The 26,552-nt window shown below is 45.8% G+C and overlaps 1 long non-coding RNA gene across 6 annotated transcripts; it reads right to left on the minus strand.

Annotated features, from left to right (window-relative positions):
• Positions 1 to 1,002: 1,002 nt before the first annotated feature.
• On the minus strand, positions 1,003 to 25,483 carry LOC129212785 (uncharacterized). Of its 6 annotated transcripts, XR_008579289.1 has the most exons (7): positions 24,706 to 25,154; positions 18,559 to 18,611; positions 17,249 to 17,434; positions 8,395 to 8,539; positions 6,245 to 6,326; positions 1,476 to 1,742; positions 1,003 to 1,284 (listed from the first exon to the last, which is right to left on the minus strand). It is a non-coding gene; the product is annotated as an uncharacterized LOC129212785 (long non-coding RNA). The 6 variants fall into 6 exon arrangements; XR_008579287.1 differs by lacking the exons at positions 1,003 to 1,284; positions 1,476 to 1,742 and adding an exon at positions 25,161 to 25,483 and having other exon boundaries at positions 5,906 to 6,326; positions 24,706 to 24,972; XR_008579284.1 differs by lacking the exons at positions 1,003 to 1,284; positions 1,476 to 1,742 and adding an exon at positions 25,161 to 25,481 and having other exon boundaries at positions 5,906 to 6,326; positions 8,366 to 8,539; positions 24,706 to 24,786.
• Between the last annotated feature and the right edge of the window lie 1,069 nt (positions 25,484 to 26,552).

Consider the following 26,552-nt stretch of genomic DNA (forward strand, 5'->3'; position numbering starts at 1 on the left):
GAACGCTGGGGCGGCAGCTGCTCCTCCTCAAACAGAGACAGAGAGAGAAAGAAGAGGGGGAAAGCCACAGGGTACAGAGGGCGGAAGTGGAAAAGAGGGGCCGGGAGCCGGACAGAGGGAGGTGGAGAAAGAGGCCGTCGGAAGGGAAGGGACAGGCTGCGGGGCAGAGGGGGACTTGCCGGCGCCAGGTTCGCGGTTCCACCCGATAATCGTAAAGGTCTCTGCCAACCTCGACGATTCGGTCGCTTTAAAAAACAATCGGGATCTCGAGGCGGACCGAGGGAGAGACGGAGAATATAAAAACGGTCGCGGCTAAGAGGGCAGAGAGGGAGGAATCGCGAGACAGGGAGAGGCAAGCCGGGCAGGGGAAAAAGTCCCGACAGGCTTCTGCAGCGACAGGGAGGAAGTGAAGATTCGAGAGAGGGAGCTGGACAGAGAGAGAGACGGGGAAAGGTAAGACGGTGGCGAGCTACCGGGCAGAGAAGCAGAGTTTAAAGCCGGGGACCGGGAGAGGGACAGAGAGGGAAGGAGAAAGGAACGAAGGGACGGGCTGCGGGGCAGACAGGGAGGAAGGAAGGAAGAAAGAAAGAGGGACAGGGAGCCAGACGAACCGCGACGGGGAAAGAAAAAGGTACCGACGGGCTAGGAGGCAGAGAGGGGAGACTTTAGAAAAACAGGGACGGGGAGCGAGACCGAAAAAAGGAACCGTAGCGACGGGTGCCGGGACAGAGAGGCGGGCCTTCAAAACGAGGGGCAGGGAAGAGGCTCAAGAGGGACGGAGAAAGAGAGAGACTCACGACGACTCGCTACGGAGCCGAGAAGGAAGACCTCGAACAACAGGAACGAGGAGCCGCACAGAGAGAGCCAGAGACGGCAGAAATACCGACGGGCTACAGGACCGAGGGGGAGGAATGCAGAAACAGTGCCTGGGGGCCGGACAGAGAGACAGGGGGAGAGAGAGAAGGAAACAATAGCCACGGGCTACGGGGCAGAGAGAGCGAGGACCTAAAAAAGGTGGGGACAGGCAGCCCGTCAGAGCGAGATGGAAAAAGAACATAGCGGGGAGCAGAAAGCAAACCAAAAAACCCCACAGCGGGGTGGGAAAGCGAGGGGGGCAGAGGAGGGCCCGCGACGCAGAGGAGAGGCGATGGGGCCCCGCGGGCCCAGGACTCACCGCAGCTCTGGCTCTCGGCGCTGCCGGGAGAGCTTGCCAGCGCAGACGCTTCTTTCTCCTGCTCTCCGCCTTTCCTTTGCTGTCACTCCGGTCGCTCGGCTGTCCTCCGCCTAAGAGAATACACGGGTGTCTTACAGCTCCGAGGAGACGAGTCTGCCTAGATGAGTAGCCTGCCTCCCTGCCTCCCTCCCTGCCTCCCTCGGTACGCGGCCGCACCGTGCTTTGGATTACGCGTGGCGACCCTGCGGTGCCCGTCGGCAGCCTGACCTGCCGCGGAGCGCAACGAGGGATCTTTCCTCACCCGGCGAGGCAGGCGCTCTCTTGCCTGCAGCGGGAGGCAGCTGCCGGCCGGAGAGCCTTCCATCTCTTCTTCTTCTTCTTCTTCACCTTTCTCTGGCCATTCCAGCTTCCCTTAGGGCAGCTCCTGTCCACGGCCGGTAAGCGCTCCGCCGCCGCCTGTCCCTTTTCGCCCCCACGCCACGAGGCGAGCCAGGCCAGGCACAGGCGAGGCGGGTGCAGTCGACGGCATCCCCAAGGGAGGGACGGGCAACCACGTCCTCAGCGCGGCCTGGGAGAGGGAAAGAAAAAGCAGTGGCCGTTACTACCGGAGGTCGGCCCTGGCCGGAGACCCTCCTCCTTCTGCAGGGGCTTCCGGAGACGCCGCTCTTTCCCCGCGCTGCTGCCGCTGCCGCTGCCGCCAGCACCCCCGTTCAGGAAGAAAGCGGCACAGGCGAGGGCCAGCTTGCCGCCTTCACGCCAGGGCTCGGGGGCGGCCTGGGGCTGCCGGACAGGCTTCAGGAGAGGTGCTGGAATTGGGGGCTGCTGCACAAGCTGAGCGGGGCCGGGGGAGGCTCGGGGGGAGCTCCGGCGAGTCGGGGAGGTGCCCTGTGCCTGGGATGGAGTCCACCTACTTGCTCCCCTTCCATCCTGTCAGCTCCCGGGTAACTGCCTGGGACTGCCCTGACGCGGCTCGCCTCCAGCGGACCGGGGGCCATCCTCAGCGGAAGTTTGAAGCTTCCGTCCCTCCACCCCCGGGCTGCCAGGGCAGGAGATATCCCCGCATCCGCCGAAGGGGCTAGCTCACCTCACCGGTGGCCTCAGCCTCACTCGCCGTCGCCGGCGGGACCCGCACCCTGCACGCCGCCATGCTGCTCCCGGGCAACGCGCATGCGCCGGCCACCGACGGCACGCCACAAGGAGCCACAGCTGGCGCGCGAACTCCGGGCTGCAGTACCGCGCTTCGGCCATGAGGCGGCCACTTGCCCGCGGGCCGCACCGGCGGTGCAGTTCTGCGTTTTGCGCGCCGAGCGCCCGCGGACACCGCGCGCGTGGGGCGACAGCGGAGTTTCCTTACCGAGAGGCAGCAGCGAGCGCGGCGGCAGCACCCCACAAGCACCTCGGTATCGCATTGCCGTTACCAGCAGACAGCAGCGTGGAACACGGCGGCGCCACCGCGCATGCGCGAGTCAGCGGTGAGCTGCGCACGCCCCGCTCTCGAGACGGAAGTTTCGCGTTTTGGTCGCCGGGTGACAGCAGGGAGCGCGGCAAAGCGCAACACCGCGCATGCGCGGCACCGAGACGCGGTAGCAGCCTTCAGCCGCCGAGCGCCAGCATCGCCTTACGGATCCTTTTCTGAGCGCCTAACGCTGCCGCAGGCGGTAACTACTCACTGGGCGTACAGGGCTTAAACTTCTCCGCCCTCTTCCCACTTGCAGCCCAGGCAGCAATACTCGTTGCCTCCGTTCCGAAAAGCATCCAAGTAGCTCGAGCGTTTCAGTCCCTTGCATTTGACTGCTTTAAAAGTCTGGTGTTTGTTTCTGGTCATGCCCCCCCCATTATCTAGGGAGGAGAAGCAGCACATGGAACCTGTGGGACAGAGGGCTTTTTCCCCCCGGAGTAAGCCCCAGGCATTGGTGTACCGGTCTGCGTGTGGCATCAGGGTTGTGGGAGTGACAGCGGCGAGTCAACAGATGCTGGCGAGAGATCTAATAAAAATAAGGCAACGCAGGCAACGTCCTGAAGGCAGGAGAAGAGAGACTCAGAGTTGCTTTGCGCAGAGAGGGGCAGCTATGTTGAGCGGGAAACAGCGCGGCTGAGCAGACCAGATGCAAGCGTCTGATCTGCGTGTGAGTGACAAACTGGTGATGCTGGGGCTTTGCTGTGTCGTTTGCACCTTTCCTCACCGCTGTGCTATCAGTAATCTGCTCTCCTAATCCTGCATACACACAAGGCTTCCTGTGCAGGGTTTGTCACTCAGGTAAGACACTCTACGATGTTACGTACCCCCCTGTCCTCCAGCATGCAAATTAGATGCGAAGCAGCGAAAGCAAAGAGGCATGTCGGTGTATTAGGTGTCCTTAGCAGGCGGCCGTAGAGCCCTAGAGGTTCCATGTTTGCTCTGCACAGGAGCGTAGCTCTGCACTCCTGTCGGCAAGCATTGCAGTCGCACTTTGCTGCCTGCAACGTGCAATATTTGGTAGGCTGGGTGGTCTGTTCTGTCAACGTGTCAGGCGAGCAGCTCAGTGCCTTTGGCTGCCTAATTCACATCCTTAAAACAAAGATTTCAACGCTCGCTTTTTTGTTAATTCAGATCCCTCTACATATCTCCTGGCCTGCAAGCCATTTTCAGCTAGCAACACAGCTGAAATACAGTGCTGGTAGAAATCTAGTTGTCATTTTGCTTTGATGGCAAAAGGCTTTTGTAACTTGAACCCCTGATTGTTTTGGCATCAAGACTGCGAGGCAAGAAATATGCCACTATTTGAACAAGCAAGACACCTGCCAAATAGCTGTGCCCAGTGATATGCGGCTGCCTGTGACTGACACCTTTTTCTGCTAAAACTAGATCACAGTTCCCTGGTGAAGAGCCATTCGCAGTGCAGAATGTACCTCCACTTTCCCTGCACTGGGTCCCCAGCAACTAAGCACTGCGCAAGCCCTCACTCACTACCCCCCCCACAGTAGGATGGGGGGAGAGAATCAGAAGGGCAAAAATGAGAAAACTTGTGGGCTGAGATAAAGCAGTTTAATAATTAAAAAGAAACCACCACCATGAGGAGTTGGGGGGGGGCACAAGATAGGAGGGCAAGGGATGCGTGGGGCGGGTGTCATGGAAAAAAACTTGCATGAAAAACAGTGAGGGGCGGACAGCAGGATGAGGGTAGAAACATGCATGGGGGGACATATGTGAGGATGATCTACACCAGAGGGTTCACCTGGGACAATCTACAGCAGATAACTCACCTGAATAACCCCCAAGAGAAAATCCACTCTGTATAACTGACCCACACCGGACAACCCACACCAGATAACCCCTAGCAATGCCCCTCAAACTGCCAGCATTTCACTCTAAATTCGGGTGGTTTTGGTTTGTTGGTTGTCCCCCCCTTAAAAATGTGGGGGGGTGTACTTTTCCAAAATACTCAATTTTGGGGTGTTTTGGTGCTTTTCCACAACATAAAAATCAGTGACTTTTGCATTTGTGCATGACAATGTGGTGAGGTTTTTTGCTTTCTGGCTGCACAAATCCAGGCTGATTTGCTTTTCTCGGGACCTCACATTGGGATTTTTTTCCCCCCACTGCAACCCAGAATCAGGGGGTTTGGGGTATTTTTGTGCCATGGCAGTGGCTCCTGCTCTGTGCGTGTGGCCCCGCAGGTGAAAGTCCCCGTTTGAGGGAATCAGCCCCAAATTTACACTTAAATAGCCATTTACACTTCTTATATAGAACATCTATTTAGACTAGCTATCTGTTCAGACATGTATTTTGACACTTTAATTTTTTTTTAGACTTCTCTATTTACACTTAGATACAAGGGCATGTAGTGATCGGATGAGGGGGAATGGTGTTAAGCTGAAGGAGGGCAGATTTAGCTTACATATTAGGAAGAAATTCTTTTCTGTGAGGGTGGTGAGGCACTGGAACAGGTTGCCCAAAGTAGTTGTGGAGGCCCCATCCCTGGAAGTGTTCACGACCAGGTTGGATGGGACTTTGGGCAGCCTGGGCTAGTGGAGGGTGTCCCTGCCCACGGCAGGGGGGTTGGAACTAGATGATCTTTAAGGTCCCCTCCAACGCAAACCGTTCTATGATTCTGTATCTACTTACAATCATATTTATTTAGACACTTATCTATTTACACTTATATATAATCTCTATTTAGATTACATATAATATCTACTTAGACTTATATGTAACACACGGCAAGCGTAGATAGCTCTTCTATTCAGACTTCTACGTTAAATCCCTTGTATCTTTTTTTTTTTGCATTTTAAAGTCCTTTATTTTTTAATTTATGTATACATGAGTTATTTTTGTATTTTAAACCCCTGTATATCTCTATTTAGAATTTTTTATATTCTAAAATCCTTTATATCATATAGTAGATGTGGGTTTTATTTTTAAATTCCTTTATATATATGTATACATTAGTATTATTTTTCAATATTTATAAAAACGAGAGATTTTTCTCTATTCCAATGCCTCAAATATTTTTTTAAACTCCTCACCATAAATTTTCAGGAACTTGGGGGCTGCGATCCCCTTTGTTTGGGGGACCCCCACTGTGATCCCTCCACCCGCTACTCACCTGCTCCTCCACTGCATCATCGCCCCTCCTGCCTGTGACACTGGGGTGCACCAAATGATGTCATCACCCCCTCATACTCCCCCATCCCCCCTCGTTTTATTCATCCCCCAAAACGGCACAAAATGAGGCAAATGGCCCCAATCAGCAGGTCATTACTTTAATAGCATCATTTATATATGTACACACCCCAGCCCAAAAAAGGGGGAGGAGCTCTGCTAGAAAAATAAAGGGAGGGCAGCCCCTCCAAACCGTTGCAGCCCCCCCGTCCCCCAGGCTGGGGCAGGGTGCGGTGTGCGAGAGGACGGTGCCGAGTCTCTCGCTCAGGCTCTGCTCCCTCTCCGTTTCGGTGCTGGCACGGTCACCCTAGGACAACCAACCTCCCCGGTCCCGGTTGGCCCCGAACTCTCCCCAGCAGACAGCTCTAGTGGGGGGCACCCACTAGAGACAGAGCCAGGAGCCTCCAGACATGGGGCTGACCCCTTACCTTCAGTATGCTTAACGACCGGGAGGCAAACCTGGCCTGCAGGGTACCTACTGAGCATCACGAGATGCTTACAACATGACATCTGAAAAACAAAAATCCCAAATTCTATTTCAGCATATTAAAAAAATAGCACAGAATAAAGTAGAGGAATTCAGTCAGAATACAGGAGAAGATAGTAGTTGAGCTAGAGGAAGACTCTAGGTAAACAGGTCAGCTCCACATAGAAACACATCCTTTAAAAGCTAGAGTGATTCGAACACTTAAAATCAATATTAAGACTAATTGATATGATTTTGAATACATTCTTAGCATAAAAGTCAACACTCTTGCTGGTGTTGGAAAAATGTCTCCTTCCTTCCTTACGCCACTGCTGCAGGGAGATAACCCCGGGAGGCTGCAGGACGAGGTTGTACTCTAATGAGAATCTACGCCTACAGATCCACCACGACAGCTACGGCCGTTGTGCTGCTGCTGCACCTTGCTTGCTTGGTCAATAAAACTGAAAGTGAAGTGTAAGACTTTAAATAGTAAAATAAAGATCAAATCTCATTAATTCACTTTATGCTAAGAAGGTATATGTATGTTTATATACATCCAATAAAAATACTTATACTATAAAAATATTTTATTTCCCTTTTGCACTAATTTAACTTGCATAGCTGTGAATTGATACCATTATATTATCTATCTCCAAAATACAGAGTTATAATTTGACTAGGGGTTTTTTTTGTGCGTCACATAAGGACAGACATCTGCCCAGCTGCACTGCCCAAGAGAGATGCTACTGAACCACCAGGGAAACACACCATTGAAAGAGAGACAGAAATAAAGTACTTTGGAGCACTCCATCAAAACATTGGAAAAAATCCCGTAACATTCAGTTGCATCTCTTTTTAAACATTTAGAACAAATACCTAACCACTTAAATAAACCTAATAAATTGTACGCTACAGCTATTCGGCAGTTACAGTTTAAACAATGCAAGTTAGTTTATAAATTATATAATTTTAGCTTTTTTTAAAGTTTCATTTATGATAGAAAAACCAGTGGGATAAGAGATCCCCCATATGGTTTTACTTTTGGGGGAAAAAAAAAAAAAAGTAAAAAACACAAACCAAACCCCACCACAAAATCAATTCCTCAGTGCTGCAATACATAAGGCTACCAAAAAGGACTGGCAGATTTGCTAATGCTTTTGGCTGTACCGAAGCGTGCAGAGGAACAGATTTTTACGGTATCTCAACTGTTACAACTGAGAACCCAAAGACCAGCGATGCCATCAACTTTTGGAAGACATGCTGTGCTTGGGTCTTTGGAAGGAAATTTACTTTGGTGGTGGTGGTTGTTTTTTTTAAAGAGAATGAAAAGTCTTGTTGCTGATGACTTCTACTGCCAAGTACATCATCTCTGAAGATCTGCTCTGATTGGAAGTTCATAAAATACCACTTCTTTCAATGAGAAAGATTTCCATTCTGGAAAATGTCTTTCCGACTGACATTGAAGTAAAAAAATATGAGGCAAAACTATTAAACTAAATAAAATAAACTAGAATAATAAGAAGAAAGGATTGCAGAATACTGTCCACACTGCTGAGAGGCAGATTTTGTATTTTGGGAGCCATCACATTCAGAAATGAGGACTGTGTTTAATTAATATGCAATTATCTAATTCTGGGTCACTTGCACATGTTTCTGGGTAGCATCTCTGCCTCATTCCAGGCTCATCAGGACTTCCCTTTTTTTACTAATAACATCACAGTAATTTGATGGGAGTTTGAGAAATAAGCCTTTTACAGAAGTCCATCCTTTCTACCACCACTGCCAGAATAATGTGATACTGATAGAGCTAAATAAGCAGTGCAGTTTCTTAAAGCAAACCACAGGCCTTGCGATTGTTTCAGATTTCTCCGTTAGTTTCCCTACAAGCCTATGAAGCATGTGAAATGTTGGAGAAAATTTTAGTTTTCTACCCCAATTAAGCTGTCCTTCAACTCAGTGCAATAAAATTAGGTTATGTCCAAGAGTGAAATTACCACAAAATAGCCAAGATCAGCTGACTGCCCTTCTCCCAATTTCTCCAAACTGTACTTTCCATTTTAGGGAAACTCACTGGCTCGCTCACTTTTCAGACACTTCAGGACAGCTGGGTACCTTGGGTACTCCTGGAACTGACAGCCTCCCTTCATCACCAAGTTCCGGAGAGCACAGCTACGATGCGGGAGAGATCGAGATGTTCCTCAACCGTCATTTTCCCAAGCAGCTTCAGCAGAAAATGGGTGATCATTTCCAAAGGCTCCTGCAAAGGCAATGGCCACACTTCAGACTCCCTATAGCGTCACTCCAGCTTGACACGTGTATGAGGTTTACACATAGGCAAGGTTTGGTAGCGGAGGAGGGATGCAGGGTGGCTTCTGTGAGAAGATGCCAGAAGCTGCTCCCATGTTGGACAGAGCCAGCTCCCGCCAGCTCCAAGGAGGACCCCCCTCCGACCAAAGCCGAGACCGTCAGTGACGCTCGCAGCGTCTGGTTCTGACGCCACCATGCGCTCTGCTGTCTTTTGAACCTCAAAGGCTGATTTTTTCAAACATCATCAGCGTGATTCAAGACAGAAATAAATGTTTCCGCAAGTCAGACTGCAACCCTTACGATACTGAGAGGTTCCCCTCTCAAGTTCATCAGTGATCAAGAAACCGGGAACTCAAAAGGGCAATTCATTTTCTGAGGGTACCCGATCACTGCAAAAAAATTGTACCACGCAGGAAAAGTGAAGCAAGCCGTTGGTGTGTTGAAGCCCCCACGTGCACCAGGTAGGGAACTTCCAGCATCTAGTCACAATTACAATAAAAACGATACACGCAGTAACTGGACGGAGATTTATACTTCATCTCTCCCCAGACGTGCCAGTAGTTCTATCGAACAGAATCCTCTTTTATTTTTCATTTAGACCATTTTAACAGAACGTCAAAACACACTTTCCTTTCCTCGATGTCGCTGCAACCACAAAGTTGCACGGCAATGCACGTATGTATATTATCCCTAGAATGCCTCACCTGAGAGAAAATTAGCTCAAGGCCGTAACAAGCATGGACATATGCAGTTTGTAATAATTTCCCAGAAATTCTGAGCATACAGGACACTTACGCCCACCTGCTCCACAAGAACAGTACATCTGCAAATAATTTTAACAGACAATCAGCCTGTTTATGCGGTTGCAATAGCCAAGACTTGCAAATTTGTTCATTCTTCCTCTTTCCCAAATAAAAAAAGGAAAGGAAACTATGAGAGAACTCATCACCAGCAGTTACCCTTAATATGACTGATTTTTTGCCTATTTAATTTTAATGCTATTGCTATGGTCTAAAATTTAATTCAGGATCTCATTGTGTGGAAATCTCTCAAGAACTCTCCTTACAACACTAGATGAAAGAAATATCTGCAATAATTCCTTTCACTCAAGTATTCTCTTTCTACTAAGTTCTTTCGTGTTGACTGATGGGTTTTACAGGCATTCATTTGGGGGGGGGGGGAAGTGAATAACCCTACCAAAAGATATTTTTCTCCATTGAACTCACAGAGATAAGGACTCTCTGGGTTCTTTTCCATTCTGCTTTCTGCTCTGGAGCTGATTTTCTTCTGAAATAGCTTGCCTTTGGCACCAGAAGCCATAAATGGACAGAGAGGAACTTTTCTGATGTGCCGAGAGACCTGCATTCGATTAGAAGTTATAGCTGGTTGTTCAGTCTGCCTGACCACTGTGTATTATTATGAAACTGCCTCCTTTGTACAGAATCCCCTTCTGCAGCAATTCCATCCCATCAGACGTAAAAAGACTTCATGTCTCCCATCTCCGGGTTCTTCTGTCATCCCCTCAACGAAAACCTCTCATTCCTCTTAAAACAGATCGAATAGAAAGAGTATCACTTTCAATTTCTCATCTGAGCTTGCCAAATATTATGGTTTAAATACCAGAAATTAAATCGCACGCACATCAAAATTTCCGTCATAGAACTCCCTGCCTTCGCTATTTAGAGGTGCTTTTGAAAGACCTTCTTCAACAAGAAGCTTCTCAGCAGGCTTTTAGTCTCTATTACTAACTCCTATTGAAACCTAACATCTTCTGAAATTGAAGTGGTGTTTTATACAAATATTTTTTGTAATTTGGTTTCCACTGCCCACAGATGTTACACAGGTATTTCCCCCAACACACTTTTTTAGTGGAAGTGTGCAAAATGCCAGAATAAATGCTTGCACTGATTCTTCATTTCAGCCACCATTTGTTTTGGTCATGATTTAGAGATGTATGCCGCTAGTAAATCCTGTAGAAGGGCAGCTCTGAATCCACATGAGATGGCTCTGACTAATGGCTGTTTATCTTCAAAATAGTTGAGCACTATCTAGAAATGCTATCAGGCTTTTGGACTATTAATTCCACAAAGCCCTTTTCTTGCCCTTCCTCTGCCTTCTTCATTTGTCTTCAGGAATTAATTTCCTGGATTATATTAACACATCCATGAATCTCTGCTTTGGATAGCTTTGCCTTTGTAAAGATGCCTCCTGTTACCCTAAGTCAAACCGAATTTTTGCCCTGAGTGCCTCCTTTGTAACTGACCTTATTCATTCCAGTGTAGGATCTGTTCCCGTTCAATTTAAAAATCTTTTCTTTGCCATGCTGCAAATAGTACTGCATCCTCAGTGTGGGTTGGTTTTGGGGTTTTTTTTTAACTCATTATCAAGTTACTTGCAATCTTGCTGCAATTATCAAATACCATTGAAACAACGCTGCGGTACAAGTCACGTGAACGGCATGGGCTTCAGGGAGGCAGGTTCCTCTACTCAATGACCAAAAAAATACCGCGGTCCTTTGCATATGTTGTGTCAGTTTGATACAAACACTTGCTTTCCATTCAAACTCAAAACACTCTGATACAAATTCCTCAGTTGTACTTACATTTTTATGGCCAAAGGACTAGCGAAAAGTCTTTAAATCACCCCATTTGGTAACAGTGCACAGAAATTGCCTGAAATACAAACATCTGACCTCACATGAATGTGAAAAACAAGGTCAAAATCCATTCAGCCACCTCCTCGTCTTGAGACCTCCTAAGGTCTGAAAAGGGAGACTCATCTCTAGCCTTTTAACTGTATGCCTTTGGGGCACTTTTTGTGTTCTTTCTACTAAACACTCCTGAGATTCCCAGACTAGCACGATTGAGTTAATGTGTCAGCCAACTCCTCCTTCATGACATGAAGACATGCATTAATCTTTTCTCCAATGGACACTATATTCACAGAAAAAGGATTGAGATTTGATTTATGAACTCACCTTTTTTCTCCAAGGGCCCACATTTTCGGAGATATTTAATAGCCTAAGATGTTATACATGCATTTTAGCAGGACCTTCTAAACATCCAGGAAATCCTGGGCTTTCTAAAATCCGGTCTCGATACCATCAAGGCTGTGTGACTTTAGCACTCTAACTCTGTCTTCCCGGCTGTAAAATTCTAGTACCACTGCCTAAAAGGACTTCTATTACAAGCCTGTTGTGGAAACCATTCATACTTTACGAGATACCGTTCACACGGCTTTGAAGGATTTTTCCCGCAAATTTGTCACTTCATTTTGATCATTCCTAAGATGAGTCTTCCTCATTCAGAGCGGGGAAAAGTACCAGCTGAGACTGGTTTCTTGTCATAGTTGCTTACCACTGAACAGATGGAAACCAAAATGCTCGGCAAACACTGGAGAGCCAAAATTTAAAGCGTGCCTTTCAGACCGACTTCATTAGACATTACTAAATTTGTCAACCTCACTCCCCCATCTCCTTTGTTGCACTCTAAAACTGATGGGAATTGCAAATTAAGAAAATGCAAACAGTGGCAGGTATCTCCACTGCAACCAATACAGCAATTAACATAATGAGGGAGATCTGGATTCCAATTTATATTGTATGCACAATGACATCCCCTTCACTTCTTCCCAGAATTATATTGCAGTTGTTGATGCTCATATTTGGCCAGGGTTCACTGTGTTGTGGTTTTGATTTAAAAAAAAAAAAAAAAAAAAAAAAAGGTTTACTTCACAGAAATGCTGTGGCATCCCTATTGTGCTAAGGAATTACAAGACTAAAAGTATGAATTTTGAATTGGAAAAAGTTAATTGTAATACTCCTCTCTTTTTATTATCATCATTTCACTAATGCAGTAAAGCATATAAGCATTTAGGTCATACTGATATATAAGAAAAACATTCATTTCTCAATCAACTAACACTGGCTTTATAAACAAAGATCTGTTATCTAGGAACTAACTGTAGCTATCAATATTATCAAACTACAGAGAAGTGACCAGCATCTTTGTCCCACTAGAAATCGAGAGAAAACTGCGAGAAACACGGCCTCTGTAATCAAGTCGTGGTATTCTGAGGTGCTGAGCACAACTTCACCATCAGCCTGCACTAAAAGAATACGGCATCTGTCAGAATCTCCCAACGTCAGGGAATGAACGAAAGGATTCCACAATGAAAACTGTGCAACACTGGACCGCCAAGGTTTTCATCCCTTGGGTACCCTGCAAGTACTTGGGTAACCTCGTGAAATGCCAATGGTAACTTCCAGATATGCGATGCTCTGACTGTGCTCGAGCAATAAGGAGATCATAGAGATGTACTGAGGCTCCACTAAGGACCGTTTCAGCAGCAACGCTGAGCAACTCAAAGGAATCCCTCGCCCTTGAGTTTAGGGGAGGCTGGGGACTGCTTTAAACTCAGTCCGAGCTGATTACAAACACAAGTCTGTGCAGTGCTACCTGCCGTGTTTTCTGACACCGGTGAGAACTATCCCCTAGCACAATCTAGTTTGTGGTAAACAACTGAAAACTCAGTTTGGTCCTGGCAGCCCTTTAATTCCTGTGAGCAATGTGTTCCGCATGCATGGATTGCCCATCACTGAAAAGGAGAAAAAAAATTAAAAAAGAAAATCTTTTTGAGAGCATTCTCCCAAGTATGGCAAAGCACATTCTCATTTTTGTTCATAGAATGGTTTGGGTTGGAAGGGACCTTAAGGATCATTCTAGTTCCAACCCCCCTGCCACGGGCAGGGACACCCTCCACTAGACCACGCTGCCCAACGCCTCATCCAAGCTGGCCTTGAACCCTGCCAGGGATGGGGCCTCCACGAGGTCTCTGGGGAACCTGTTCCAGTGTTGTTACAGTGGCATTTAGGAGCACACTAGCAAGGCTGTCACAGAACAGGTAGATTTTAACTAGAGACAAACTACGGTAAGCTGCTGAGTCAGCCAAGTCCCTCCCCTCATGGGAGAGGGGAGCCTTTCAGACAGACACCAGCCTCCAAGTCGCCCAAGGGGACAACTAATTCGTGCTCCCGTTTCCCACCACACACGAGACTCTACTCATTTTCCAGACACTGCTACCAGAAAAGGAGGGGAATCCCTGATACACAACTCTCAATGCTTTTCTGTTCTGTTGTTCTCACAATGTATATTTCTCCTACATTTTTGTCCACAGCTTTACAAAATCACAAGGCATCTTCATCAAACTGGCACCTTAGGAAACCAAATTGAGAAAGCTGGACAAAACTGCGTCTGAAACTGAATCCCTTTTTTGTGTCCTTCCCCCAGCAAGCATCCAGATGGAGTCATGTGAGGAGCAGCTACCGGCTCCTTCTCCAAGTGGTGCCTGGTGGCAAGGTTTTCTGGCCAGGTTCCTGTGATTAACTGAATGGATCGTGTCCGTGGTTCTGACTTTATGCCTTATGCTTCATTTTCTTGTCTTCTGCTCCATGTTGCTTGCTGGCCTTAACCATCCCCTCGCCTCTAACAAGTGAGCGACGTTTTCATGGCCAAACCGCTCTTAACTCTGCATATCAATTTTCAAATATGCCAAAACTTCCCATCCGTATTATTCTCATTAAAGGCTACCTGCTTATCTAACTGTTCTATTAGAAAGTCTAGATTTGACAGTAACTTCAGTGATTAGGTAAAAGCTTTAACTGAACAATTTACTTTTCAACCTTTTACTTCAGAAAGATAGAGAAAAACCCTACTTTGATCCCGAATAAGTTAAGCAAACAAAGATTTCACCTTGAGGAATGCAACGGTCTATTTCTGCTCCAACGAGGAAACCACCCACTCAACCCTCAAGAGAACCTAATGCTTGTCAGCTCTCCCAGCAGGTCTTTCTCAGCAGGCCACTGGCATTTGTCAATTTTACTGTATTTAGGTACAGAAGAATCTTACCAACTGGCCCTGGCTCCCAGCCGACAGGATTTTAAGGACTGGATTAGAAAATTAGCTATGTCTATATTTACAAAAGGTTACTGCCTCGTGTAAACAGCTTGAGAGTATGCTTTGATACAGGCATATACAACGCAACTCACACCTTAGGGTGGTTGCAATTACTAACAAAATCACTCTATGCATAAATCTTGCACTGTATATCTGTGGATTTGATAAATGGATGCACATGGTATTTACGGTTTTTAAATTAAAAAAAAAAAAAGGACACTGAGAAAATTGGATATGGATTTAAAACAAAGAGCAGCGCTACTGAAATAATCCCTCAGGATTACCTTGAAGGAACACCTTGAACAGCAGTGCCCTCTCCAGACGAGTTCTGCAATACTAAGACATGATCACATACATCTATTCTTCACGCAAATAAAACCAGCTCGTTCAACCTCTCCTGGCAGGATTTTCAAATCAAGATTTTCATAGTCTGTCTGGACTGGGTAGACTGACTAGGTTGGTCTTCCATTTTCTCCAGGTGAGGTTTGCAAAACAAGAGACCAGTACTCCAGGCGAGTTACTGTACGAGCAGAACTGAGAAGAACAGAAGCATGACTGCTCGTGCCTTACGAGGCATACTGTTATTGAAACAGCTTCACATGGACTTTTTCTTTTTTTTTCTTCTAACAACAGTGGAATGTTGACTCATCCTAGCCTGTGACCCACTAAAACCCTGAACCTTTACTCCAAGCAGATAAAAAAATATCTTCCTATTAAACATCATGCACGGGCAAAAAAATGTAGAGATAAAACCAAGCATCGCTATTTCATAACAAAACTTGAGGTTACTTGGCAAATTCCTAAGAGCTGAAGTCCTTCTTTGGAGCTGCTCTATGATCTTTCTAAGTCCTCCTGTCACTCCAGGACCACTGAGAACAAAGCACCTTCTGTCTGTCAGTGCTCAAACCAGGGAAAGAATTTCATTTCCCAGTTTCTCCTCTCTGCACATCTGGACAGCAGACCAAATAGTCAAGAGCCACCAAATGATGCTGATAACATCTTTCCAACAGGCATCACCCGAGTTCTTCAGCATTCAAAAAACAGAAATTGTTTTCGTCCTTCCCCAGCCACGGTACAGATTTGTCAGTGAAAACAGAAAGATGAAAGTTTACTGCCTGTAGACAAACTTTTTTTTTTTTGAATAATGTTTCCATACGATACATTGTACCGTGGCATTCTGTGTCACCGTTAGGGCTTCCATATACTGTAGCACTACCAAAGCTTCTAAGCACACACCAGGACTCTATACAGAGCTGTCATCTCCTCGAGAGCTGTCCCCTTCACAGACTATGATCTATAAGATACAGTTTGTTTTGAAGCCTTCCCCTCCACTTTATCTTTGCTGCATCGCTACTACAGGTGAATTTGTTGTAGCACCACTGTGAGCAGTGTTAGGTTCTTGGTCTGGCACTCTTATGACAAGGCTCTAAAGCGCCATGGCTGGCTTGGAGAAGACAAACAGTAATACCAAATTTTGAGTTACTAGATCAATTTACTATAAATTGCTGAAAACTCAAACTTTAAAAACCACAAATATCTATTAATGTGAAAACAGTGCAGAACTTCAAATTAAAATCCGATTTACCAAAAAAAGTCCTGGTCTTTTTACTAATTTTCACCCGGTAGCAAGTCTTCATCATTATATGCCGAGCTATGGTTATGTATATATGTAGTTCAACATGGAGAAAAGCTTCTGTGAACGCCCTCATGTTTTCTCCACTGCACGATAAGCGCGCACTTAACGCACAGGCTACTAGATCTCAGTGCAAGACAAAGAAATTAAAGAAAAAAAGCTGAAGTTTTAATTACCTTCTTTTACATTTTCTAGGATTAAGATTCATAGCTTTCAGCTAAAAATCAAGACTCTGACTGCAATTTTTCTTCACATAAACTGGATTTAAAATTATTGAGCGTCGTCCGTGTATAGTAAGCACAGGCGTATATAGTTCACCACACAGCAGTTCTGCCTGAAACAGAACTAGTTATTACTGTATCCATTGCAAATTTTTAGATCATGTAGCAGAAGGAATTCAGAGAAATTCAAGGTAAATTCTTAAGTGTCATGGATGAAATTCATATCCTAGAAGTAATTAGCCCTATTTTCACTTTTTAACAGTTCAGGCAGTGCGTGAGCCTTATGCAGGCTTGTCCTCCTCTACCCCAGAACGGATTCCATCACTCAGGATAAACTTTTGTTACAGGTCAGCTAGAACATCTGCCATCACACCACAAGAAGTTGTAGCAAACGTGGTATGATCATACAATGTCTCATGTCTGGAATAATTTAAAGGGCAGGGGGGTCCCCACTGCAAAGTGACCATCTGCAATCATAGTTTTGTTTAACTCAAACGCTCCTTTTCCAGTTTTGTCCTTCAAACGGCACCTAGAAACCTAGCTAAGGCTTAGATTCTCACCCTTCAGAAACTGCGTGGGAATTCAGAAGTCAATTTTCTATTTCCTTCCAAATGCAGAGAGATAGCTGGGTCTGTTCACGTATCCTCACTGCTGCCAGAAGGCAGACTCTTGTTTAAAGAGAGCCTTTCCGATGCAAGTTTCTTCCGCTAGACTTCTTTCAGGTGTTGAAAAGATCTATCTAAGGCCAAGTGTTCAAAGAGGCACTGAGCAATTTTGACTCTTTCAGATGCACCCGGGCGGTACACAGAAATGTGCAGATGAAGGGAGAACAAAAGCACTTTTTGTCCTACCTAGCCCCATTGGAGAGAGACGGGCATCCCAGACTCCAACGCGCAGCGAAGGCTCTTTAGCGTCGCTCAGTGCCTTTCGCAGATGCTGGAAGCAGCGTGGCTAGTGCCCCTTAAAGCAAGGATCTGGAAGCGTGGAGTTTACACAGTGCCTCACGGAGCATTCTTGGCTCTTCTGGCTGTTGCCAACTGACAGCAGGAATGAACCATTAAAAGCAGTGTCAGAAAATAGAAGATATAAACGTCTAACTGTAAGTCATGCTCCTTATGTTATGCTCCAAAGATATGCATTCCAGCATTTGTCTCCAGGCACCCTGAACTAGAAAACAAAACAGCTTTCTACTCCTTGCGAGTTCAGGGAAGAACTAGGGAGGAGGAAGAAAAACACCCACACAAATGGGGAAAAAAAAACCCCAAACCAAAAAACAACCAAGAGCCTTAGTCTCAGATTCCTAAAGGAAAGCAAAGGAATCCAAACTGCATAACGTGACATGACTGTTTTCATACTCAAGACTAGACCTACAGTTACAGGGTCACTTAAGCATTATTAACAAAGGCATTTCCTAGAACGAATATCCAAGTTGGCTTTGTTTCTGAACATAAGGTGGCAGCATACGGACACTAGTATCTAAAGCCTAGTAGTGCCATCGCTGAGAAAGCCAAACAGCTCGGTTACATGAGTATGACATGAGCTGTTCTCTCTGAAGTTGAGGAATTATCAGAGCTCTCTGCAGCCTTCACAAAAGAACTTTGAGCGTAATTCTTTCATTTGCTACCACTTGGCTGTGCCTGCCCTTAAAAGCAACTGTAAGCTACCACTATCCTAGAGGAAAAGTGGAAAATCCCTGTCACTTCCTGTCCTGCCAGTCACCGCAGTCGGGTAGCCAGTCTTTCAAGTCCGTGAACAAATGCTATCCATTCGAGCAACTTTCCTTCTCCTTTCTTAGAACCACAATAGCCCCTACTAGAAAAAGCATAAAAAGCAGCCCTAAAAACAAAACAAACCCCAACAACAAACCAACCAACCAACCAACCTCTGGAAGACCTTTCTTTCTGTCCAGCATTCCTGCTTCAGAAAAGGAAGCATGTTCCCTGCTTCTGAGCATTTGTCTCCTTCAGACACAACCCAACTTGCAAGAATACTGTGTGGTTTGGTATTTCTAATGGAACCTATATACATTTATGTCCTGTCAATTTCTGTTTAAGCTAAAGAACATCCTCTGGTTGATTATAAAACATAATAGCAAAATGGCAAAATGTATAGCTAGCTAATTGGAGAATGCATGCAGTTTTGAATATCTCTTCTAGCTTACCTCATTCATTCTGGGTAGAGACAGTTTTGTTCTCTTCTGGAGCTCGCTTCTGCCTAAAAAAAAAAAAATTCAAATTTTACAATTATTTTTATATATATATTTTATAAACCCATCCACCTTCTTTGATGATTATGGGCAAAACCTTAGCTGTGCTGACAAACTTCCGTTAACATAGCTTGATCATCTAAATGACTTTGATGCAAGACAGACACCTGTGCAACAGGGACACAAATGGTTATTACGACTCTCAGTATCGCCTCCATCACATTACATCAATCAAATGGATTCCAAATCCATTGCACCAATGGTTGTTGAATTACCAGCCCCAGAGACACAGGACACAGGCAGTGCAGGATCCTCACGGAAAAAGTCTGGATCTCGAGGCCAAGGAACTCTAGGAGACCTATGACACCTTTGGGACAGCAACTTAAGCTGACAACATCAGTACTGTGAAAGAGGAAGAAAGTCCTGTGGTAAGAAAGTGCAAGTCTGATGACAGGGAACAATTCTGGGGCAGATTCTCCTCAGCAGGAAAAGGCTTTGTCACTGAGGATACCACCTGAGGGCAGGGATGCTACCATGAGAGAGACAGAGGTAGGCTGTAGTGACATGCAATGCAATTACCAGCCACAGACTACCTAAGATTATGACTTGTCAGCCACGTGCAGAAAATAGGAACTGAGGAGGAGTTCAGGCAGACTTTTTGGAAATCCTAGGGAAGCTACATTAATGTTTATTTGTCTGGAGACAATCAGGTGGAAAAAAAAAAAAAAGGGGGAGCATTTCTGGAAAGAAAGCTTAGTCCATTAAAAAAAAAAACAAAAAACCCAAACCCAAACAAAACCAAAATCCACTGTCAGGGAGACCCTAGTCTTCAACTTCATATTTTAGCTATGGCCTCCCTGACAGTTTTGTTTGTTTGTTTGGGGTTTTTTATGCTCACACTACCCGAGGACCAGAAATGCAGTGTGACCATGCATGGCTAGAAAAATATAGCGCAAGGAAGAGAGATTCAGAATCACTAGGAACTAAAGGAATCTTTAAAAATAGAAGGACCCTATACAGGAGGCGTGCCCTTCATCATAAGACACATGCAATCAGGATACTGACATTTGCAATAAAATTAAAAAAAAAAAGGCACAGGAGAGTTTAACCTAAGAATCACAGAAACCGTGTTAAAAAGCACACGGTTTGGGGTGATACACACAAACCTCTGTATTTTCTTAAGTAAAGCACAGAACAGCATTCATCAAAACACAAGAACAGTTCAACATCCTTGCAAGAGCAACAAAAGCCAGATATCTACTACAATAGGCCATAGTTTCAAAAAGGGAGTTAAACCTCTTTATTTTTAAATAAAAAAAGTAGTGCTGCAGTTAGAAAAGTAAAAGTATTTTCTAGTGACAGGAAAACTATTCAAAGACATCATATCAGCAATTGTGCTTTATTGCCTGTTAGGAAAGGCTAAGAACAAATCCAAAGTAATTATTCTGACAAGGGGGAAGAATGACATCCCTCAAAAAAAAAAAAAAAAAAAAAAAGAAGTTATGCTGAAATGCAGAAAACAAACATGGCTGCATACTGTCATATTAAAACACAGTATGGCAGGCCAGAAATAGGGCTTGGGGAAGACAATTTGCAGACAGAAAGAGAACTGATGACTCCTCCTTTCTCAGCTGTATCAGGGAGTTCATAAGGCCAACTGATGGTCTAAACATAAGGAGGGCACCAAAAGTGACTTTTGCACCCATTTTGCTTCAGACAAGCTTGGAAAAGTTCCGGTGCCAAAAGTTTCCTTTACAGGACTTGCATTACAGAATATTTTAAACTGAAGTGTCTGTAGGATATATTACAGAAGGGATTAAGCCATCAAAATGACCAAAAAGAAGTCGTTAGACCATATGGTATCCCTTCAAATGCTCGATCTGAGGATGAAATAACAAGCACAATAGCTGTGGCGTTCTACCTCGGTACCAGGGGACTGGATGGTACCATACATAACATGAATTTTTATAAAGGTTTCAGAAAGCTTCAGGCTTATAAATCCTATGTCCATTCCAGGCATGCTAGCAGAAGCACACAAGTAGAAGCTAGCTAGAAGAATTAGTGGGTACATGAATAAGTAGTAAATGTAGATAAAACATCAACGCAGTTTTTGTGAAGGAAATTCATGCCTGAACAAATCCTTTGGAATTATTTGGAATAATCAGTAAGCACGTGCATACTGGTTTTGGCTGGGATAGAGTTAATTTTCATCATAGTAGCTAGCATGAGGCTATGTTTTGGATTTCTGCTGGAAACAGTGTTGATAGCACAGGGATGTTTTTGCTATTGCTGAGCAGTGCTTACACAGAGCCAAGGGCTGTTCTGCTCCTCACACCACCCCACCAGCAAGTCGGCTGGGGGTGCACAAGAAACTGGGAGGGGGCACAGCTGGGACAGCTGACCCCAATGACCAAAGGGATATGCCATACCACACGACATCACGCCCAGCATATAAAGCTGGGGGAAGAAGGAGGAAGCCGGGGGACGTTCGGAGTGATGGCGTTTGTCTTCCCACGTCACCGTTACACGCGATGGAGCCCTGCTTTCCTGGAGATGGCTGAACACCTGCCTGCCTATGGGAAGTGGAGAACAAATTCCTTGTTTTGCTTTGCTTGCGTGCGTGACTTTTGCTTTACCTATTAAACTGTCTTTATCTCAACCCACGGGTTTTCTCACTTTTACCTTTCTGATTCTCTCCCCCATCCCACTGAGGGGAGCGAGCGAGCACGTGGCTGTGTGGGGCTTAGCTGCTGGCAGGGGTCAAACCACAACAATGTGGACATGAGAAATTCACCCAATGTACTGTATTTGGATTTCCAGAAACTGTTCAGTACAGACACTCGCCAAAGGCTCTTAACCTATGTTGTGTGGGACAACAGAAACAGAGAAGCAACTCATTAAAAGACTAAAACAGTTTGTAGTTGGGCAAAAATTGTCAGCAGACTCATGCAGAGATCTCTGCTTAGCCCTAAGAAACCATACTTACAGAGGATTTGAAAAAGTCAGGTGAATAGTGAGACGACAGAGACTTCTAACAATGTCCTTCTGTGCAGTTACAAAAATGCCCCTATAGAGTTGCTGCAGGGCTAACAATATTGTGGGAACAGACAGTAAAGCTGCATATGAATTTCAGTGTGGATAATGCAAAAAACCCAAACAGGCACAGGGACATGGGGTTCAAAGTTTTAACATTATACCATTGTATGGTAGTCTCCGAGAAAACCTGAAAAAGATCTTGATACTTAACAGCTTTAAAAGCTCATTGCTCAAAAGCCAGACAGAAGGTTTAGAAATTCTCGGAAAAAAAGAGAAAATATAGGAGGAAAAAAAAATTTACACCACAATTAATCCACATCATTCCTCCATCTTGAATATGGTGTATGGTGCAGGCCTCCACCTCTCAGAAAAAAGAGCGCAGCATGACAAAAAGTACATGAAAGAATCATATGAGATACAGACCACCTGCTGTACAAAACAGACCCTGCTTCTTCAACCAGAAAGAGAGCAAACTGGGAAAGGAGTGACAGAGTTCTGTAGCTATCGTGGAAGTGATATTATTCACCATCTTCTATAACGTAAGTCCTAAGAGGCGTCAAATGAAGTTATGAAGTAGCAAGTTTAAACACACACACACACACCCTCTTTCTTCATGCAGCACCTAGATATGATGAAATTCCCTTTTCTGACAGATATTGTAAATGCTAAAACTTTGTATTGCTTAAAAACTCACTTGCACAAAGTTGGTTGAAATGGGCAAAGACACTGGCTCTACCTCATTGAATTTATCGGCCACAGGTCACAATCACCAGAAGAATATTCCAAGGCTACCTCGGCCAATGGACCAGACCCTGAACTTCCACTGATTGAGTATGACAGTTCTTTTAATAAGCAAGGAAACACTGATGGTGTTTGTTAACTACTCTATTTTAATGTAGGCATGTTTTTTAAAAAAGATCATCATGTGTTCACTTTATGACCCCATAGATACTACAACCACAGTTACGACACCTCAGGTGGTCTGGTTCTGTCCAGAAAAGGCCTGCCTCCTTGAGGAAAAACAGGAGATGTGTGGACAGCTTCTGCCATTAAATTCAAAGCATCACAGCTGCTCTCCAGTTCATTTGAATGCATCTGGAGTTTCTTATAATTCTCGGGCTTATTTATGCAAACAGAAGTAAAAATCATGGCCAAGAGCTTTAATCACAAGTATCATCAGATCAAAATGCTGCTGCTGTACATTTCCTTCAACGTTCTGTCAGATTTCCAATTATACATATTTACAAGTCCAGTTCTCCAGCTAATTAGGAAGAAACCTTTTAGACAGTACTCTAAGAACCACTGCTGATATTTTGTTCTAGAAAATTTGTAGTAAGATATAGAGTCTGTCCCTTCATTTCCTCCTTATGCTCCAGTGTTCTTTCCGGTATTCCAAAGACAAATGTAGTCAAAACTATTAAAAGTGGTAAAACTAAACTCATTCACTCCAGAGTGTTTGTTTTCCAGGACTTAATCACATTTCTTTGACTGATGTTTAGGTTTTACTAAGGTGTGCTTACAGTATTTTGAGGGTTCCCCAAGGCTGCTGTGACTAGAATTGCTGTATATGCAGACAAACCTGGAAGCGTAGTTCCAGGTCACACTCTCAGCCCACAGGATGCCACGTCACAACGCACTAGGCAGCTCACTGACTTAGCACACAGCTGGGCACATTCAGGTAGATAACCTGAGGACTACCCACAGCTGTGCAGTTGAAGGAGTGCAGCAACTGGGATAAACACATTTTAGATGTTCATTATGTAACACGTTTTCAAGAGCTTCTAAAGCCATCCCCAACTAAACTTGTCAGATTGAAGAACAGCCACCGTCAGACAAGTAATGCTCATTCTGCTTAAAAGTTTTTAATGCATCATCACAAGAGGCTGAAGGCATTCACCACCTTTTAAAGATCAAATCAAACTTCTGTCTCCCTGTCCCTCCAACTCTGACATTCGCAAGTCTACTTGTGATCAACAGTTTTATTGTTACGGGGAAGCCCACTATGACAGTAGTCAGGTCATATTACTCAGGTCAACCTTACAGGGGACATTGCATAGCTGAATTTTCATCTATTGACATTTTTACTGGTAGTGTCACCGTATATCATCATTTGTGGTTGGAGATACAAAAAAGTAGTATGAAAAGCTTGCAAAAGAAAGAGATATGCCTGTATGCTTCTTCAAAAAAAAAAAAAAGTTCAAGAAGCATGCTTTAATAATGCTTTTTGTAGTTAAGGAAGTAAAATGTGCATGTTGAAGATACTTCTGCCTAACCCTGCATCATTTTTATTATGGCAGTGCCAAAGAATGATCAGAAATTGAACCCTGCAAAGTGCTAGACACTATGTATAAGCATCAGCCTCTGTTATTTAAGACGACAGAGTTTCGTTAATCAAGTCAAGACCATAAATCATTAAAGTCTCCCGGTCAAGGTGGGATTTTTAAAAACAAAGTCACTTTGATTATAGCAGAACAACATAACTATTTAAAATTTCTTGTTCTTTAGTTATAGCTCCTATTTCATCCTAGAGTCTCAACGCACTTTAAAACATGTAATCTTCCTTCTAGGTCTAACTAGTACTTATCAGGGCTACATTCAGATAATGTACACAGGTAAAAACATGGAATGTTTAGCTCAAGCATAACACAATCAAGCCCTCTTCATAAATGTATTATCTCCACTCATATCTCTTGACAATTCTAGAGCCTACGGGGCCACAAATAGAAAAATTTTGAAAGGAACAACCACTTACACCAAAAAGGTCAACAAATACCCTAGCCCTAGTTAACAGCTTGCTTTAGGAGGAGCTGAAGACATTCTTCATGAGACAGCCTTCAACCACTTCACCCAGCTTTAGTCAAACTCAGCAATGGTGAGGGTGTGCTTAGGGGCAGCTCTTCTAAGGGCATCTACCGCAGCTCAGATCGCCTTCAGTCCCCAGCTATCGGTTTACAAAGTTATTTTTCTTTGGGTTATTTGAGGTCTTTCTCAGATGCACAGAATCAGTCCCTGTGGTGCAGACAGGCAGCAGTGCAAGCCCCAGAAGAAAGGTCCATGATCACATACCTTTTCACTCCAAAGTCTCTGGCTACAGCTCTCTATCCTCCTCGTTAAGTCTCATCTCTTCACTCAGCCACGGCCCGTGACCTACTTCGAGCAATTCAGAGTCACACCAGAAATAGCTTTAACAGTCGCGTCTCACCAGTTTTATACAGATTCTCCGGTAGCAGGTCCGGAGCACAACAGGACACAATGCCACAGGCCACACATAGAATATGACAGGGGATAGCGGCCTCGTTAAGTGTGCCCAAGCTAAACTTCATCTCCTTATTTCTAAAGGGAAAGAAAAATGAAGAATCAGTTTTTCTAGTGTAATTAAAGCATAAAACAGCCGCCTAGGCAAGGATGGCCCACACTTCCTCACGTGAACAGGAGCTTACAGAAAGGTTCTACAGAGGAAAAGACTGGGTGGACAAGGGCACGGGCCTCTTCAGTACTCCCCAGGTTAAACTGCGTCCTACCTATTTTGGAGGCCTGTCGATAAAGCGACTCAAGTCTCTATTAAAGAGCCCGCAACAGCAGCCAGCAGCGAGGAAGCGCTAGAGGCCGGCCTGCCCTCCAACGGTCCTCGGGAGCGCAGGCACGCAGACGACAGTGCCCAGCCGCAGATGCCCGGGACCGCGCCGCCAGCGGGCGGGCGTCTGAAAGGCCCCGGGCCCGCCGCTCGGCCTTGGGCGGAGCAGAGGCTTCCCTTGCCCGGAGCCGCCGGCCGGGCCGGGCCGCCCGTGGGTAGCGCGGAAGCCGACCCCGGCGAGAAGCCCCCAGGGCGTCCCGGGGAAGGGAGGGGACTCCGCCACACAGCACGGCCCCGGGAACACGTGGGCAGGAAACGCCTTTTTTGGCTCTCGGAAGTGCCATAAAAGGCGCGGAGGAAACGCCAAATATGGTCGGCACAGTTCCGGCCGCCGCCGGAGCCGCGTTTCCGCTCGGCCTTAGCCGCCCCGCGCCGCGTGACAGGGCCCCGCCCGCTGGCGCGCTCCCGGCGCTGGCGCGGTGCCGCGCGGTCCCGCGAGCGCAGCTGCCCGGCCGGGGTTCCGCGAGCAGCCGCGGCGTGTCCCCGCCGTGCCCCCCGAGACCGGCTGGGCTGCCGCCAGCGGTGACGCGCGGCTTTTCCTGTCGCTAGTGGTCAGCTCTGAAGTTAGGCTTTAAATCGCAAACAGCTGAGGCTTAAGTCAGACAGATGGATTTTCTGCCAGGGACTGGAAAAGCAAGAGGCCTTCGCTTCCTTCCCCGCCGCTGCATTTCCTGCGCGGCTTCGGGCTCTACCTGCAGGGAAGGCGAGGGGTTTCCCCGGCCAATCGCAACACCTTCCGTTTCCCTGGGAATAGCTTCCTTAAGACCTACTCACACTCTCAGTTAGACTTGGAGCGAATCAGAAATCCTGTCGTCTTCAGACCAACAGCAAACAAAAAGCTCTCGCAGAAAATGTACAGTCAATGCTTTCTCAACCCTGAAATCTGCTTTCATTTTATGGGGCAAAGGCCATGGGAAGAATGGGAGCAAAAGATCCCATGCATTTTCTTTCCTTTATGTTATAAAAAGGGATGGCAAATGCAAAGGACGAGTTGCTGCAGTTTAGGCAAGCTACGGTGCACTGGTACTGAGCCCTTCCCTCAGAACATTGCTGGCTTGCACTGCTCAGCTATATGGCTTTTTGAGTCAGGGTTAACACGGGGCCAACAGTAACCCTACATACCTGGTCCAGTGCCTCTGAACATCCCTGCAGTGGGACACAGCTACTTACGGAGTGCCTGTGATCAGTGCCCACAGCTGTGGGAGGCCAGAATTCTTCCATTTAAAGGGAGACTGCAGCATCCTCAAGAGAAGGCCTAAGAAGGTGATGGGGGTGGGAA

The sequence above is a fragment of the Grus americana genome, chromosome 14, assembly GCF_028858705.1.
Source record: "Grus americana isolate bGruAme1 chromosome 14, bGruAme1.mat, whole genome shotgun sequence".
NCBI classification, from domain to species: domain Eukaryota; kingdom Metazoa; phylum Chordata; class Aves; order Gruiformes; family Gruidae; genus Grus; species Grus americana.